This window comes from Toxorhynchites rutilus, chromosome 2 (genome assembly GCF_029784135.1).
Source record: "Toxorhynchites rutilus septentrionalis strain SRP chromosome 2, ASM2978413v1, whole genome shotgun sequence".
Classification (NCBI taxonomy): domain Eukaryota; kingdom Metazoa; phylum Arthropoda; class Insecta; order Diptera; family Culicidae; genus Toxorhynchites; species Toxorhynchites rutilus.
In genome coordinates, this window is record NC_073745.1 from 252,859,336 (window position 1) to 252,874,159 (window position 14,824).

At 38.2% G+C, this 14,824-nt stretch overlaps 1 protein-coding gene across 5 annotated transcripts in view; it reads left to right on the forward strand.

The window, feature by feature from the left end:
- Window positions 1-5,603: 5,603 nt before the first annotated feature.
- Window positions 5,604-14,824, forward strand: part of LOC129768016 (proton-coupled zinc antiporter SLC30A1) — a 60,528-nt gene continuing 51,307 nt past the window's right edge. The window contains exons 1-2 of one of the 5 annotated variants that reach the window (XM_055769373.1): window positions 5,604-6,027; window positions 6,410-6,729. The gene's annotated coding sequence lies outside the window, so the exon portion shown is untranslated. Of the gene's footprint in view, window positions 6,730-14,824 lie in introns of all 5 variants that reach the window. The other 4 variants (XM_055769376.1, XM_055769374.1, XM_055769377.1 and 1 more) reach the window with 4 other exon arrangements.

Below are 14,824 nucleotides of genomic sequence, written 5' to 3' on the forward strand. Positions count from 1 at the left end.
GCTTTGACGTAGGTTCCGTCGTCCATTACCAGGCAATGCGGCTTCGTCAGCATTTCGGTGTACAGCTTCCGGGCTCGCGTCTTCCCCACCATGTTTTGCCTTTCGTCGCGGTTAGGAGCCTTCTGAACCTTGTATGTACGCAGGCCCTCCCGCTGCTTGGTCCGCTGGACGAATGAACTTGACAAATTCAGCTTATTGGCGACATCCCGGACCGAACTTCTCGGATCACGTCTAAACTGCTTAACTACGCGCTTGTGATCTTTTTCACTGACGGAGCATCCATTTTTGCCGTTCTTCACCTTCCGGTCGATGGTTAGGTTCTCGAAGTATCGTTTTAGTACTCTGCTGACCGTGGATTATACGATTCCCAGCATCTTACCGATGTCCCGATGTGACAACTCCGGATTCTCGAAATGAGTGCGCAGGATTAATTCACGACGCTCTTTTTCGTTCGACGACATTTTTCCAAATTTACGAAAAATTGACAGTGAAGCATGGCCAACGTGATCTATACACTCTTATCTGATTATAAGCGAAAGCTGAAGATATAATTCCTAAAAATTAAATTTCTACAGCGTTTTTTTCCGTGATGCAATTTGATGTGACACACCCTTTAGTATAGTGAAGATTATACTCGAAAAAAATGCAACACCTTATTTTGTGTATAACTTCATAATTGCATGGATAAAAATTGATGAAATTTTAGGTAAAACTAGTTTAAAGTGTAATGTTTACATGAGCAAATTTTGTCACAATCCAATTGCCAATTGGTTATCGAGATGGCTTCCAAGCAAGAAGTGTTTCGACAAAAGAAACATGGGCGCGATCGTGGAAAATCCAGTGGATCAAGTGGATCGCGAAACAGTTGGCAATCGACCATTCGACTGTGTGGTAAAACCGTTCAAGAAGACTCAGACGATCAAGCGGCGAGCTGGCAGCGGAAGAAAAGCGAAGACGAGCGACACCGTGAAGACAATAGAGGTGAGAGATTACTTCGAGTGCAATTCGAACCTTTTGATTCGGGTCGTGCCCAAAGTCAATTCTTCCATCTGGTTCGTCCAACAGACAATTAAGCGTGCGGAACTTCATGTTTTCAAGATAAGAGAGGTGCCTAACCGAACCGGTAAACAGAATGCGGTAACCAAATCCCGCACCAGGAAACGAGTGGTTGGTGCAGTCGGAATGCATCGTAATGGACGAAGAGACGTACATTTTTCGTTTCGAGTTTTACGTCTGCAAGTCCCATCTGGATGTTCCGGAGAACTTGCAGAAGAAGAAGGTCGACAAATTTGCCAAGAAATACATGATGTGGAAGGCGATCTGTGAGTGTGAACCGGCACCATATAAAGAAGAATGCCTCCAGAAGCACCTGCTGCCCGTCCTCCAGTCCCACGAAAGTGACACTCTGTTTTGGCCAAATCTGGCATCGTGCCATTACGCGAAACCGGCGATGGAGTGGTACGAGCCAAACGATGCTGTTTTTGTACCGAAGGAGGCAAATTAGAGGCGAATGAACTGCAAAGTTTAACGCCTCTTAAAAACAAAGAAAGAAAGAAAGAAGGAGGCAAATTCGCCAAACTCACCAGAACTGTGCCCAATAGAAATATTTTGGGCGATTATAAAGAGCAAGTTCTAGAAAATAGGGAAGGTCTTTAAAACGATCAGGATTTGAAGAAAGAGTGGATGAAAGTGTGTAAGAAAGATGGCGCAAGTGTTACACAGAATACATTACACTCAATTCTACATTGAATTTAACACCGATTAAAAAATATTGTTTCAGAATCGAAACCATTTTTTTGTATGTGGTTCCTCAGAGATTGTTCGACTTTTTGTTGTTGGTTAGATGGCAAGGATATCCTAGGGTCATGGCACAAGGCTAGTGGCCCCTTGATTATGAAGGGAAAGGAACAAAAATCTTTATGGTTGATCCATCCATTGAAAAAACGGCATCCTTCAAAAAACAAGATAATACTCCAACTCACGACGGAGGGTTACTTAGAAGTCTCCTATACTCCCTATACTCCCGCCGTTTCTCAGGTTTTCGTACTTCGGACAGACGCACAAGAAATGCTCGACGGAGTTGTGGCTGTTGCAGTGGTCGCAGAATTAGTGGAATCCATGTAAAATCGAGCAGTATCCAGTCCTCAGTTTGGACAGAACTCGCTGCCCCTTTTTGCCATGTGCTCATTTGATTATGGTGATGGAATATTTTAATTTCCGCAGAAATTGAATTCTTTCTGCGTGAATCGCAGCCCAACAGGTGCTGAAGAAGTTGGTGATACACAATTTCAATCCTTCCAGCGGCACCTTCCATGTAAGGGTGGGTTTAGACTAGTGATATATTCATGTGAAGAAATATGATGAGATTTATAGAAATCGCATCAACCGTTTACACTAGCGTGAACTTCTATAATGAATATATTCATATTTTCGGTGAATTTATTTACCTGAAGTAGAACCGCATCCAACTTCAGTGATTTCTCACCAAAATTCACAAGCGTTTACATATGCTGAATTTATTCAAGTTATATATACTTCGAATAAGTGTATCATATTTTTTCTCACCCGTTTACACCTATTTTCACGTGAATAAATCCATCTATCGCTATAGATCTCCCTAATGTAAACTCGCCATAAGAATATTTCCCGTGTGGTCTATTCCAGCAAACCGGACGGCCACTTCGTTATCCAATGCCACTGAAGTCGTTAAGACGGTAACACGAAACCAAAACCCGATGATCCCTTAGAACCGTCCGTGTAGCTTATCTCGTAAAACGGAATTATCATGCTGTCATTACCATGAAGCTCTGTTGCAGGTCTATCGATCTCGCTCCAGCTCGGTAGTTATTCCTGATACCGTTTTCCACTCTAACAGCTGGGATCCCCAAATCATTCGTCCCAAACCATATTTGTTTTTCCATCATGGGGAGATTGGAGCGTGACGTTCGCAGGTGCCTTTCCTCTATACCGTTGATATTTGCAAGAAAACTTGCCGTCTTGGATAAGATCACCAAATCGCCTGCATAGACTGCTGGCGTGTGTCGCAGAAGACCGGAGATAATTCGTAGTGCATTGTTATAAATTGGTGCCAGTGTTTTTGGGAGCATGTCTCCGGGCAAACACGCGCGTTAGGCAGCTTTTCATATTCGCTTTGGCCATATGTAAACGTATCTTCCTTTTGTTGTTCAGTTAGGGTTTGGAAATTGTATTAAGCACGTTTAATCGGATGGTGCAGCTCTTCTCAATTTCCTTCGAGTGGTGCTGGAGGCTAAGGTTGTGATCGATCAAACCCTTAATGTCGTTCAGATCCCCTGTGACTGAGCTTTCAAAGTTATACCAAACAAACTGCCTGTTGTGGTTACTCGGAAGCATGCTCATGAGATTGTTGTCGACAAGCGATTTACGTTGGAATATTGCGTCTACATTCCTTCTTATAACGTAGAAATTTTAAAGGGTGATAACCGAAGCGAGTAATATATGAAAAGTAATATGAGTTGGCAAGTTTTGAAAGCTCCCCTCGAGGGCAGTCATCATCCTGGATTGTCGCTAACTCGATAGAGTCTGTCATGAAGGGAATAAAACGAAATTTACGCCGTCCGATTCGTTCAAATGTCTTCACATACTTCACAATGTCTTTAAAATGTCTTCACAAAATCAAATGTCTTCAAACCTGGCAGCGATGCTCATGACTTTGGAGGGGATAGTTCAACTTCGTACGCCCCAGCACTTGAGGGGACATCAGAAACCCCAACTGATCTGAGGGATCGAAGCCGTTGCTTCTCATGCGAATATCAGAGGTAAAGGCCTCTGCATTGTTAGTTTGTATTGACCTCCGAGAGTTGCGATTAGCTGCAAGCAATTTGTTGATATGTGCTCAATCCTTCCTCAGCCACTTTTGGCTTTCTAATCCGTGATGAGATAGCCAATCGGCGATCTAACGTACAAATCTACACCTAGGCGGTGCTATGGTGAAAGTGATGATGGTTTTAAATTTTGCCATGTGAGCCTCTGGAAAGTTTGAAGTTCTTTGCATAAATTACAATGTTATAATCATAAAAGATTATTTGATTGTGATGAGTTTGGAAGAAATTTAATTCTGCGCAATTTTATATATAACATGTATTTTCTTACCTCTTTCAATAGTGAAAATTGTATAAATATTGACAATTGTTGAATCAAAGAAGGAAATTCGAGAGCACAATCAAAAACAAGTAGAAAAATGCATGATTCCTGCATGTGAGAACTACTTTGGAATGTTCGGAAGTAAAATATACGTGAGTTGTTTTTGAGTTTTAGGTACCTTATCATCATTTTCTTAGTTCAAAAACAACATCCAGATGCCTCACCGATTGTTCACGTATTGCGTTAGATCGCTAATATTCCAAGCTCGAATGGAACGCAATTAAAGCTTTTCGGAAAAGTGGAATCATCGACAATTTTCAAAATTAAAGAAAACACGTGCATATGGGCGAAGTTTCGTGTCCTCATTTGTTATCGACCTGGAAGCTAAATATTAAAGTGGCTTCCAGAATAAAGCAAGAAAATTAGCCATCTCACGTTACTCTTTGCGCAGAATAGAGGGGATTGATAACAGTGTTAACAGTTCGGCTGAAAAGTTCATAAGGTTGACGTCTAGATGGCACCACTTGCAAAAATTTACTTGACTATCACAAAGCACAATGTTTCAATGGATACGTGTCAAAATTTGACAGCAATCGGTCGATTGGTTCGTGAGTTACAGCATTGAGAGTGAAGCAACTTTTGTTATTGTGAAAAAAAATGGAAAAATCCGAATTTGGTGTGTAATTGCATGAAATGGGCTTCGAATTGCTTCCGCATCCACCGTATTCTCAAGATCTGGCCCCCGGCGCTACATGATTCGTCCAACGTTTTACTCGAATGTTGGACTCAAACATTTGACTCGATGAATCGACAAATGTTGTGACGAATGAGCTGCTACACGGTGAAGTGAATGTTCGATTCAATGTAATCGGTCCAAACAATCGGCGAGTATGACGATGCGAGTATTGAAATTGCTGCCGTAGCAATTGTACTGATATCGGGCTGTAAATTAAAAATGCTTGAAATCAACATTATTAAACTGCAATGTTTTGCCGAATATTTTGAATCTTCTGAATCAATTTCATAGTTCCCTCATCTAAAACATGTAAACAAACCAATCTGTCAAAGATATATTCGGACGAATCGTGTAGCGGTGTATCGAATGTCATCGAGTGTCGAACCAACGAATGACAAAAATCCTCTGACTCGTGCCACTCGCGTTGGAAGGTAATCCACAACGAACGGATTACCTTCCAACGCAAATATTCGACATTCGACATTGGAGGTTCGTAGCTCTTCAGTCGACTACACGATGCGTCGAATCATCGAGCGTCCAGCATTCGAGGGTGTTCGTAGCATCGTGTAGCGCTGGCTTAACATTGACTTGAAACGGGTTAAGCTCAAATTCCACATGATTCTCAATGACCCCCTCCTCATATCTGACGCCACTGCCGATCAACTGTCAACCAACACCCACAACGCTGTTTGTTGTTACTCATCGATTGGAATGAACAAAAAAAGAGCTATCCAGCTGTCCTGTTCTATGAGACAAGAAGATTATTACAATCGTCACAGTGCTCTTGTTAACGTTGATGTCTCGTGTCGTGTGTTGGGTTTTTATCATTTTGGATCCAATATGCACTCTGGTGCCAGGTGTGTGGATGCCTGCCGGATCTGTTTTCTCTGAGTAATGTCGAAGAAAGAAGATTGAAACTGTTTATCTGTTCGACTAATGAGTAATGTATTTCTTTGGAAAGACGGAAAACTCGCTAGGAAAAAGTTGCAGATTTGCACAACAGATCGAGGTAAGAAAGTGCGTGTGCCTCTGAATGTGTTACTTTCCAAGGACACGACAAAATCAGCAGGATGTGAGCATCCGACAATGTAAGATTGGAGAAAATACCGTGAATTGATTGAAAAGATGATTTTGGCGAAGTGATGGGAGAAGGAAGCCCCATTTAGAAGGTACATCGAACAATTGACTAATGATTTCCGCTTGAATGTCACCCAAAGGGAGAATCAATTAGATTTTGTTGTCATGGTTCAAAGAAAGCGACCTTAATATTATTTGCTTTTTTTTTTGCTGAGTTTGTTGCGTGAACCGTGTGATCTGGGTCGCCGTGTCACACGAGCCCACCTTCTCGTTGGCAGTTGAGCCAGCGAAAACGATTCGGCTGTGGGAATATAGATAAAAAAAATCGAGAAGTTGTGGAAACAAAGTGATTTTCGAATGCTGGTGTTGGTCTGGTCTCGTGAATTTTGCACGCGGTACTTTGTATTTCCCTGTTAACACATTGTGGTAGTTTTCAGTTGAAATTTTGTTAGTGCAGTATCTATTCTTCAATAGCAAAGTTCGTGGAGCGCATCGATAATCAAGCACATGAGTGAGTGATGATAAGTTCGTCGTAAATTACTTTGTGTGATTCTTTGCACCAATGTTTGATATCGTGGAGATTATGATATTAGAAAGTGTTACAACAGCACATGCCAGTATGTGTTCGAGTGCTGCTTCTGCTGCTGCTGCTGCTTCGACTGCCTGTGGAGAGTGATTCTTCGAGAATATTGGAGTTGCTTCACAACTGGAGAACTGAGCGTGAAGTGTGCAACAATTGCGTATTATTTAGACCATCGACTAACCCCTCGCGCTGTCTGGACACGCTGTTTCAGGTGAGTAATTAATATTTTGAAAGTACATACTTTGTTAAATTAATGTGATAACTGAACCCACATTAAATTTGTAAGCAGCGTAAAAATTGAGCAGAAGAGAGCCCATTATGGGGCCCAATAAATTGGAAAAATAGTTTTAAATTGAGTGGTAACGTAGTAACCAAACTAGCAGACTGATAGTCAATTGAAGAAAAAACCTTATTCCCGTAAATTGACGTGTCATCAAATTACAGACAAAAAATTTAGCGAAGTAATACTTGATTTAAATATACATCCTTAGAGAATTTTTTGATCAATATCTTATTAGAGTTAAAAATTATTGTGAATTGGTTGACTTCAAATAATTGAACAGTAAGTAATATATTTGATTATTCATCGCGACTTTCATGAAGCGACACTCTATGCTCAAACCGGATTAACGCCAAATGGTTAAATCTTCACACTATTGTTCATTAAAAAAAAATCAGCACATTCATTCGATGCGCGTTAGATTACCCTGGAGCCAGAAGAATGCCGTGCATTATTCTTCCAAAAATATTACGATTTCCACAAAGAATATAGCGAAAGACCCGTTGCTTGGCTGTTTGATATTAGTCTGCAATGGAGTTACACAAAGAACATCCGGCGTCCGGGCGTTTATTGTTGACAAGTTCTATTTCATTAACGAGTTGAGACACATTTGCACACAAACCAAATACATTTTCCTCGTCGTCTGGCACCACACGTCGGCAAGGTTGGGCTAACGGTGAACCGACTGTAGCCTAGGAGAAAAACAAAAGTAACCAAAACTGTAACAACGTCCATCTGTTTCCATATTCAACAGCGAAGTTGAGGCTCACGTGCGGTATTCAATTCAATGCCAGACCGAGCGAGGAAACTTAGATTCGTTTAGGGCCTGAACTTTAGGCTAATATCGAGGATATTCTATCTCGAATCAGCTTAACACATTAAGGACCGAACGTTTCGGGGCAAACTCGAACGCTTCATTTGTTTGGATTCCACGAATAAGATCGTTTCCCTCGGTGTGGATGAGACGAAGGCGAGCCACCGGTAGGTCTTGTTAGATTCTCGACAAACCAAGGATTTAACCATCAAGTGTAAAAAATACGGGTTATGTAGTGATCCATCCGTAACAGACGGAACGCAAAACACGTTTTCTACTCGTGAGCGGTCCGCAATGTGTTAAGGTGCTGCCCCACGGCGCATTAAATTTATGATATAGTTCTCTATAACATAGACGCGATAGTCATAGTTCTATGAGATTTCGGAAACAGTTTTTGGAAAGTTTGAGAAATTATTATTGAGAAATAATAGAAGCTATGTAGTAGAAAACTATCCTTTAGTACTATGACCTAGAGTTTTTTGGTGTACACACGAGTAATTTTTGTTTTTCTGTATTGTTTGGTTGACAGCCATAAATAATCCAACCTATTTTTGTGGGTGTCATCACAGAAATACTTTTATCAGAACATAAACATTGACATAAATCTTAAACAGAGAAAGACAAAAATCGCGGCAGTTCTGATGTACATACTTCTCAATAGACAAACTCAGAAAACCCGCAGATTCTTATTTGGTTTTGATCTACATAGTGTGATGACTCTCAAAATAGGAGATTGAACTTCTGCACCTGTAGTTGGAGTGGGAGCCTGATTCCCCTTTGATTCCAACGAGTCTTCCACGTCTGATAACCATTGTTTTTGGGTATATCATTCTGAAACGGAAACAAGCTTTTTAGGTTATTTTTTAATTTGGAAGGATCATTGATTCAGGGGAGTTTTGAAGCATTTTAAAAAGTCTCGATAAGTAATAATGTGCTATTGGTAACATCAATTTGCTCTTTCAGCACTAAAACAGTTTAAACAAAAATACTTCAATTTAATCACTGTGAAACTGATATTCCGAGAACAACTGGAAAGTGATTTGAATATTTCTTTTCATATTATATAGGTTGCTATCGATTCTGTCCTAGAAAGGGTTTAAAGATAAAAAACGAGAGCAAAAAAACTTTCTACGACATCATATTGATGGACTGATGCTATACAAATAAACGAGTTAACATTTTTCCAACAGATTGAACACCCAATTGGATATCTGTCTGCACAAAATAAATCTTCTTCATGGTGTTGTCATATGCTACGTAATTGAAAATCGGAATCGAAATCAACACGTTCTATGTTTAAATCTGAAATAGAGTTATCTACCCTACTCACCAGTGAGTCGAATTCTCCCGATCCCGATTTTCCTCGGACGAGAAATGTAATGCAGAATAATATATCCATTTGAATATATACAACTCGCTCCAGCCGGAGTTCTGACGTTCGTTCTCTAATTATAAAAATTATCCCGCCCGATGGAAGAATAGTGGATCGCGCAGCAAAAAATCTTTCAAAAGTTTTCAAATCTATTTCCTGCCTTAACATCAACATGATTTTTCTCATGAAGAAATTGTGACGATGCTGTGGTTGTTGAGATTTTGGGACTTGTTCTCTATGTCATGGTTATGGATAAATTACCATCCTTCTTGACTAACGCGATAGTGTTGACATACGCAAATGATGTAAAATCTGCTTCAGCAAGATTTGGTCAGTTTCAGAAGATTATATTTAATTACATAAGATTATATTAAGAAACTTACCCGGCAAACGTTGTTCTGCTATATACATTATTTCTAGTGAATATTTTGGGTCTAATGTAATGTAAGTGTGTTTGAATGTTTTAACGATCTATAAAATTAATCGAATGTGATCGATGAAAAAGAACGAATGAAACGATTTGAGTCGATGTTTCTTGATTTAATGTATATCATAAAAGAACTGACATGTTTTATCTCTTTAAAGTTCAATGCAAAAAGAAAAAAAGTAATATATTTTAATCGTAATTTCTACTTTACTATTAAAATATATTACTTTTTTTCTGAAAGAAGAAAAATTAATATTATTTTCGTTCAAATTCTGTCTCGTTGGTGGAAAATATGCGCTTTTCATTTTCAATATGGACGGCTAAATTTATAGCTGCTGGGTAGAGATGGGCAAGCGCTCACGAGCCGCTCATTTGAGTCGGTACGAGCGTACGATCCACGGTTCTTTAGAAATGAACCGCGGTTCAAAAAAAAGCCGCTTTTCAAGAGAGTCTCGGCTCAAAAAAGAACCGCTTTTCGGAAGTGTCTCGGCTTAAAAAAAGCCGCGGTTCAAAAAAGAGCCACTCTTTGAAAGAGTCTCGGCTCAAAAAAAAAAGCCGCGGTTCAAAAGAGACGCTCTTTGAAAGACTCTGGGCTCGAAAATCTCGGCTCAAAAAAGACGCGCGGTTCAAAAAAGAGCGGCTCAAATGTGCGGGCTCGTTTTAATGCACGAGTGGCTTTGAGCCGCTCACTGAAATGAACTGTTTTGCCCACCTCTACTGCTGGGTCCCGTTCATGAATTGGGAAACCAACGATACGTCAGGCAACATCAATCAAGCTGATGTACCTTTCTATTTCGAACCGCATTATTTCGTCATTGTCGTTCAATGGACCATGAACCATGCTTGTGGTAACCGTATCGAACAGTCATTCACATTTCGGAATCCGATTGGTTTGAAACTCGATCGAATTTCACGATTTGATCGAAATCGATTTTTGATTTCTTAAATAGACGCAAATTCAATCGTTCTATGCAAATGTGGCAACCTCACCTAATCGCAGAAAACGTTAAAATAATTCATCCTTATTCGTGGAGCAATTTACTCTCTATCAGATTAGCAGACACGAAAGCAATTTTGAATTGTTGACATCAGAATGAAAATTGTCACTCCATGTGGTTTAAATACATAGAAGACGTAGTCCTGATCATAACTATAAAAAAGATTATAAATTAGAAATATTTTTTTAAATTTCTCGAGAATGGTTGCATTTAGAAGGAGATTGATAATAACCTTTTTTGTTTTAAATCACATCAGAATTCATAATTTGTGGCTAAGAATGATTGCTTACATACACAAATTACGCCCTTTTCAAAAGTTACGCTTGAGTCAAAAAATTCTCAATTGCTGTGGAAAACTCATATTTCCTCTAACCCAAACGGTATAAACACTTTCATTCGAATCAAAAATACTCATGTTTTGTCTTTTGTCGATTTCATTTGGAATTACTCAATAGTGCCATATATTTTAGTCCTTATATGGTACACCGTAGGATCTATGGTGAAAAATGCAGCTTTTCGTTTTTTCACGCCATTCTCAATAGCTTTGAGACAAAAATATTAAAAAATACTGAAAGTACATTTTACTAAGGTGTATCGATAAATATCTTCGCACATTTTTTTCATGAAAAAATCTAATAATAGAAAAAAAATTAAATATTAATAATATAAATTTTTTTAATATATTTTCTGGTATTTCGAAATTTTGAAAAAAATATAACTTTAATACCCACTTCTGCTCTGATTTTCATTGAAATGCGTTCGTATGTGTCTTTTTTTTCTACATGTGGCGTAATTTTTCCTGAATTTTTAAGAACATTGCGAGACACAAAAATAATGTTCTTCATCGTCTGCATTATTATTTTTATTTTCTTGAAATCGATTATTTTATTGTATTCGTGGTTTTCAATTGTAAGATTAAAATAAGAAAAAAATAACTTAGATTTTTAAAGTGTTCTTCTCATTTGATCTTTCCACAAGAACTTTATTTTTTTCTCACAGAGCTCTATTGTACTGCTGACTCCTACGAATTTGGTAAACCATCTAAATCCAATGTAAAGATAATCTCATATATTTTATGATGCGAGAAAAAAATCTTTGTACAGCGCAATGCTCTAAATATACCGAAACCAAATTTAAAACATATTAGAGCAGTAACGTATCTCTAAATTCAAAATAAATTAAAAATGTCCAAAGGCCAAAAAAACATTTTTTTTTCGCGCAATCCTCTTGAATATCCAAGAAAAAAATTCCCTACATGTGGAAAAAAAACAACACATACGAACGCATTTAAATAAAAATTAGGGTAAAATGGGTCTCAAAGTAACTTTTTTTCAAAATTTCGAAATGCCTGAAAATATTTTTTTTGTATTGCGAAAACGCTCTAAAAATTCTGAAAAAAATCACGTATACCTAAATAGACGTAGGAAAAAAAAATTCAAACTAGAGTAGTACTGAATCTCAAAATAAAAAAATTAATAAAATTTAAATTAAAAGCAAAATAAAAGTTAATTTAAATTTTTTTTAGTGTTTGATTTTCTGATGAAACAATTGTTTGAAAATATTGATCGATACACTTAAGTACTTTCAGTATATTTTTGTCTCAAAGCTATTGAGAATGGCGTGAAAAAAAACGAAAAGGTGCATTTTTCACCATAGATCCTATGGTGTACCATATAAGGACTCAAATATATGGTACTACTGCCAATATGTTTTATTTGTACCCTATACAATATTTTCCATACGGCTGGTGATTTGGTTTGGGGGACTTTTTACTCCCTTACCCAGCCAGACTCTTTGGAGATATAAAAAAAATATTTTTTGTACCGCGCAACACTGAAAAAATCACGCATATCTAGAAAAGCCATAGGAACACATTGAAATATGAATTAGAGAAGTACTGCATCTCTAAATCCCAAAAAATAAATTTTCAAAATTTCAATATTTTTTTAGTACTTACATTTTTGATGATTTTTTTTCGATAATTTTTCTTGATATACCGTAGTAAGATGCACATTCAGTATTTTTTTCAAATTTTTATTTCGAAGCTTTTGAGGATGGCGTGAAATAAAAGAAAAAGTACGTTTTTCACTATAGATCCTATGTTACACCACATAGGGGTTCAAATAAACCGTCAAAATCTTATTTAATATCCTATAAAATATTTGCCATACAGCTAGTGATTTGGTTTGGGGGCACTTTTTATCTCCCTTACCCGGCCAGGCCCTTTGTCAATCATCATGGTCATTCAAGGAATACAGCCCAACATACCGGTGAGAGATGTGTTCGCTCGGTTAGACCTTGATTCCATGTTCCAAATATATGTTTTCCTAAAGTTATCGAGCTTCGTGGGTGATTGTTCATATATCCTTATACCCTCCTTTTCTTTTTTGCGAGTAATAGGTCCCCTTGTTTATATATATTAGCATAAACATATATTAAAGAGTTTGGCTCCTTAAAACCTATGAGCTTCGAAAAACAAAACAAACGGATTATATGATAATCCTTCTACGATGTTGAATAGGCCAAATATTCACACTACGGAGGTTATACTTTGTTTTTGATTAGACCAGGTCGGTGTTATTTATTTCGAACTATTGGAACCGAATGGCAAAATCACTGGAGAACAGTCTGAATTCCTTCATTTGCGATTGCGCCGAGCACTGCGCGAAAAACGGCTTGCTCGGAATAGAAGCACGAAAAAGTGATTCTAGTGCATGACAACGCTCCGCCTCAAATTATTAAATCCGTTAAAACCTATTGGAAAACACTCAAATGGCAAGTCCTACTCCACTCGCTCGATTGTTACTTGTTCTGTCTGATGGCACATGGTCTGGATGATTGGCAGTTCCAGGACATCAAAGATGCTTGTCCCAAAAGACAAATAGTTTTACCATGACGGTAGAATAGAATATAGAGAAAAACATTGAAGTTAGCGGTGGGCCATATTTTGATTGATTCATTAATAGCCATTTTTTACAATCGAGTTTCATTTCTATTCCAAAAACGATAAATTAGCTGCGCTTCTTCTTGCGCTTAGTTACAGAAGAAATATCACACATCTTAACGACACAACATATAGAACATATTGAGTACTCTATGCACATCTAAACTACTTGTAAAGTTTGCTTCCAATTATGGTCTACTGCCCGATATTTTAATAGAACACACATACCTCTTATCAGCGCAATCGTCAGCGCGGTGACACAGTTAAATATTTGACTTTGAACATCAGTATAATTCAATGTTAAATTCGTTGCAGTGGCATTGCGAGAGCAACGCGAGCATTGGGTGAACTGTAACTGATCAAGCTAATCGATTGCATTAATCAAAAATTCAACTCGTAATTTCGTATTGTGGGGCGTCTTGTGTGTAGCCGCGTCTCATTGTCTTGGCAACGTGTCTCCAATGTGTGAACAGTTTACGATTACACGGAGAGACGAGACGTCGCGCGTTGATCAATATTTGTTCGTAGTTACAGAATTTTTAGCAGTGGTATGAAGAGAATCGTGAGTTGAATTGTTTTGACGAACGATTAAAGTTTAAGGGGTTCATGGACATGATTTCATAGATAGCAAAGTATAGAAACATTAAATTGATGATACGTAGTCTGCAACTACAGAACAGTTTCATATTGTTCGATAGTCTTCAATATTGGATTTGTGCCACTAACATTGCTACTATATTCGCATTCGCAAGTCTTTATTTTGTTGTGGGATCCCTATGACAAATACACTCAGCAAACCTTGTAAACCAAACTGTGAGATGGTACATGACGCAATCAATGCTCGATATTAATATTGAAAAATTTGGATCAAATAAGTAGGACAAAATGTCTCGCGAACGATTGACGCCCCCATGAAGAGATGTAACCATATGTCATAGATGTCTAGTATTAACCAGCATAATATCGTCGTCATCGTTTCTTGTTTGTCGGGGGGAATTCCAATTGCTTTGTCTCTCCATCTTTGGACTCTGCTATTCTTTGGAGAATGGATACACTTTTTCATTCACAATGCGGGCATTCGTCTCCGAATTTTGTCCTCGCATTTGTTTGCAACAAAAAAAAAAACAAAGCAATGCAGCACGGCTGATTCTGATAATCGTTACCCCCACTGTAATATTCAACATTTGAAACGACGAGTCTGTTTCACTCTGTTGAATGACATTTTGGAGCGGTTCTATTGCAGATAAATAATTCTCACTCATTTTAAACGTTGAGACGACTCTCGGCATACGGTGTTTGCCAAAACTTAACATTTTTGATGCGCAAGTTCACCGTCTGCAATATCTTGTTCATGTCCTAGTGTAGATTATGATGACGAACTTTTTTTTCCACCATCGTTTGCATGACGGCGCATCCATTGGACGGGAAATTTGGCTATTCGTTACACGAGATATATCATGAAAGGCGCGAT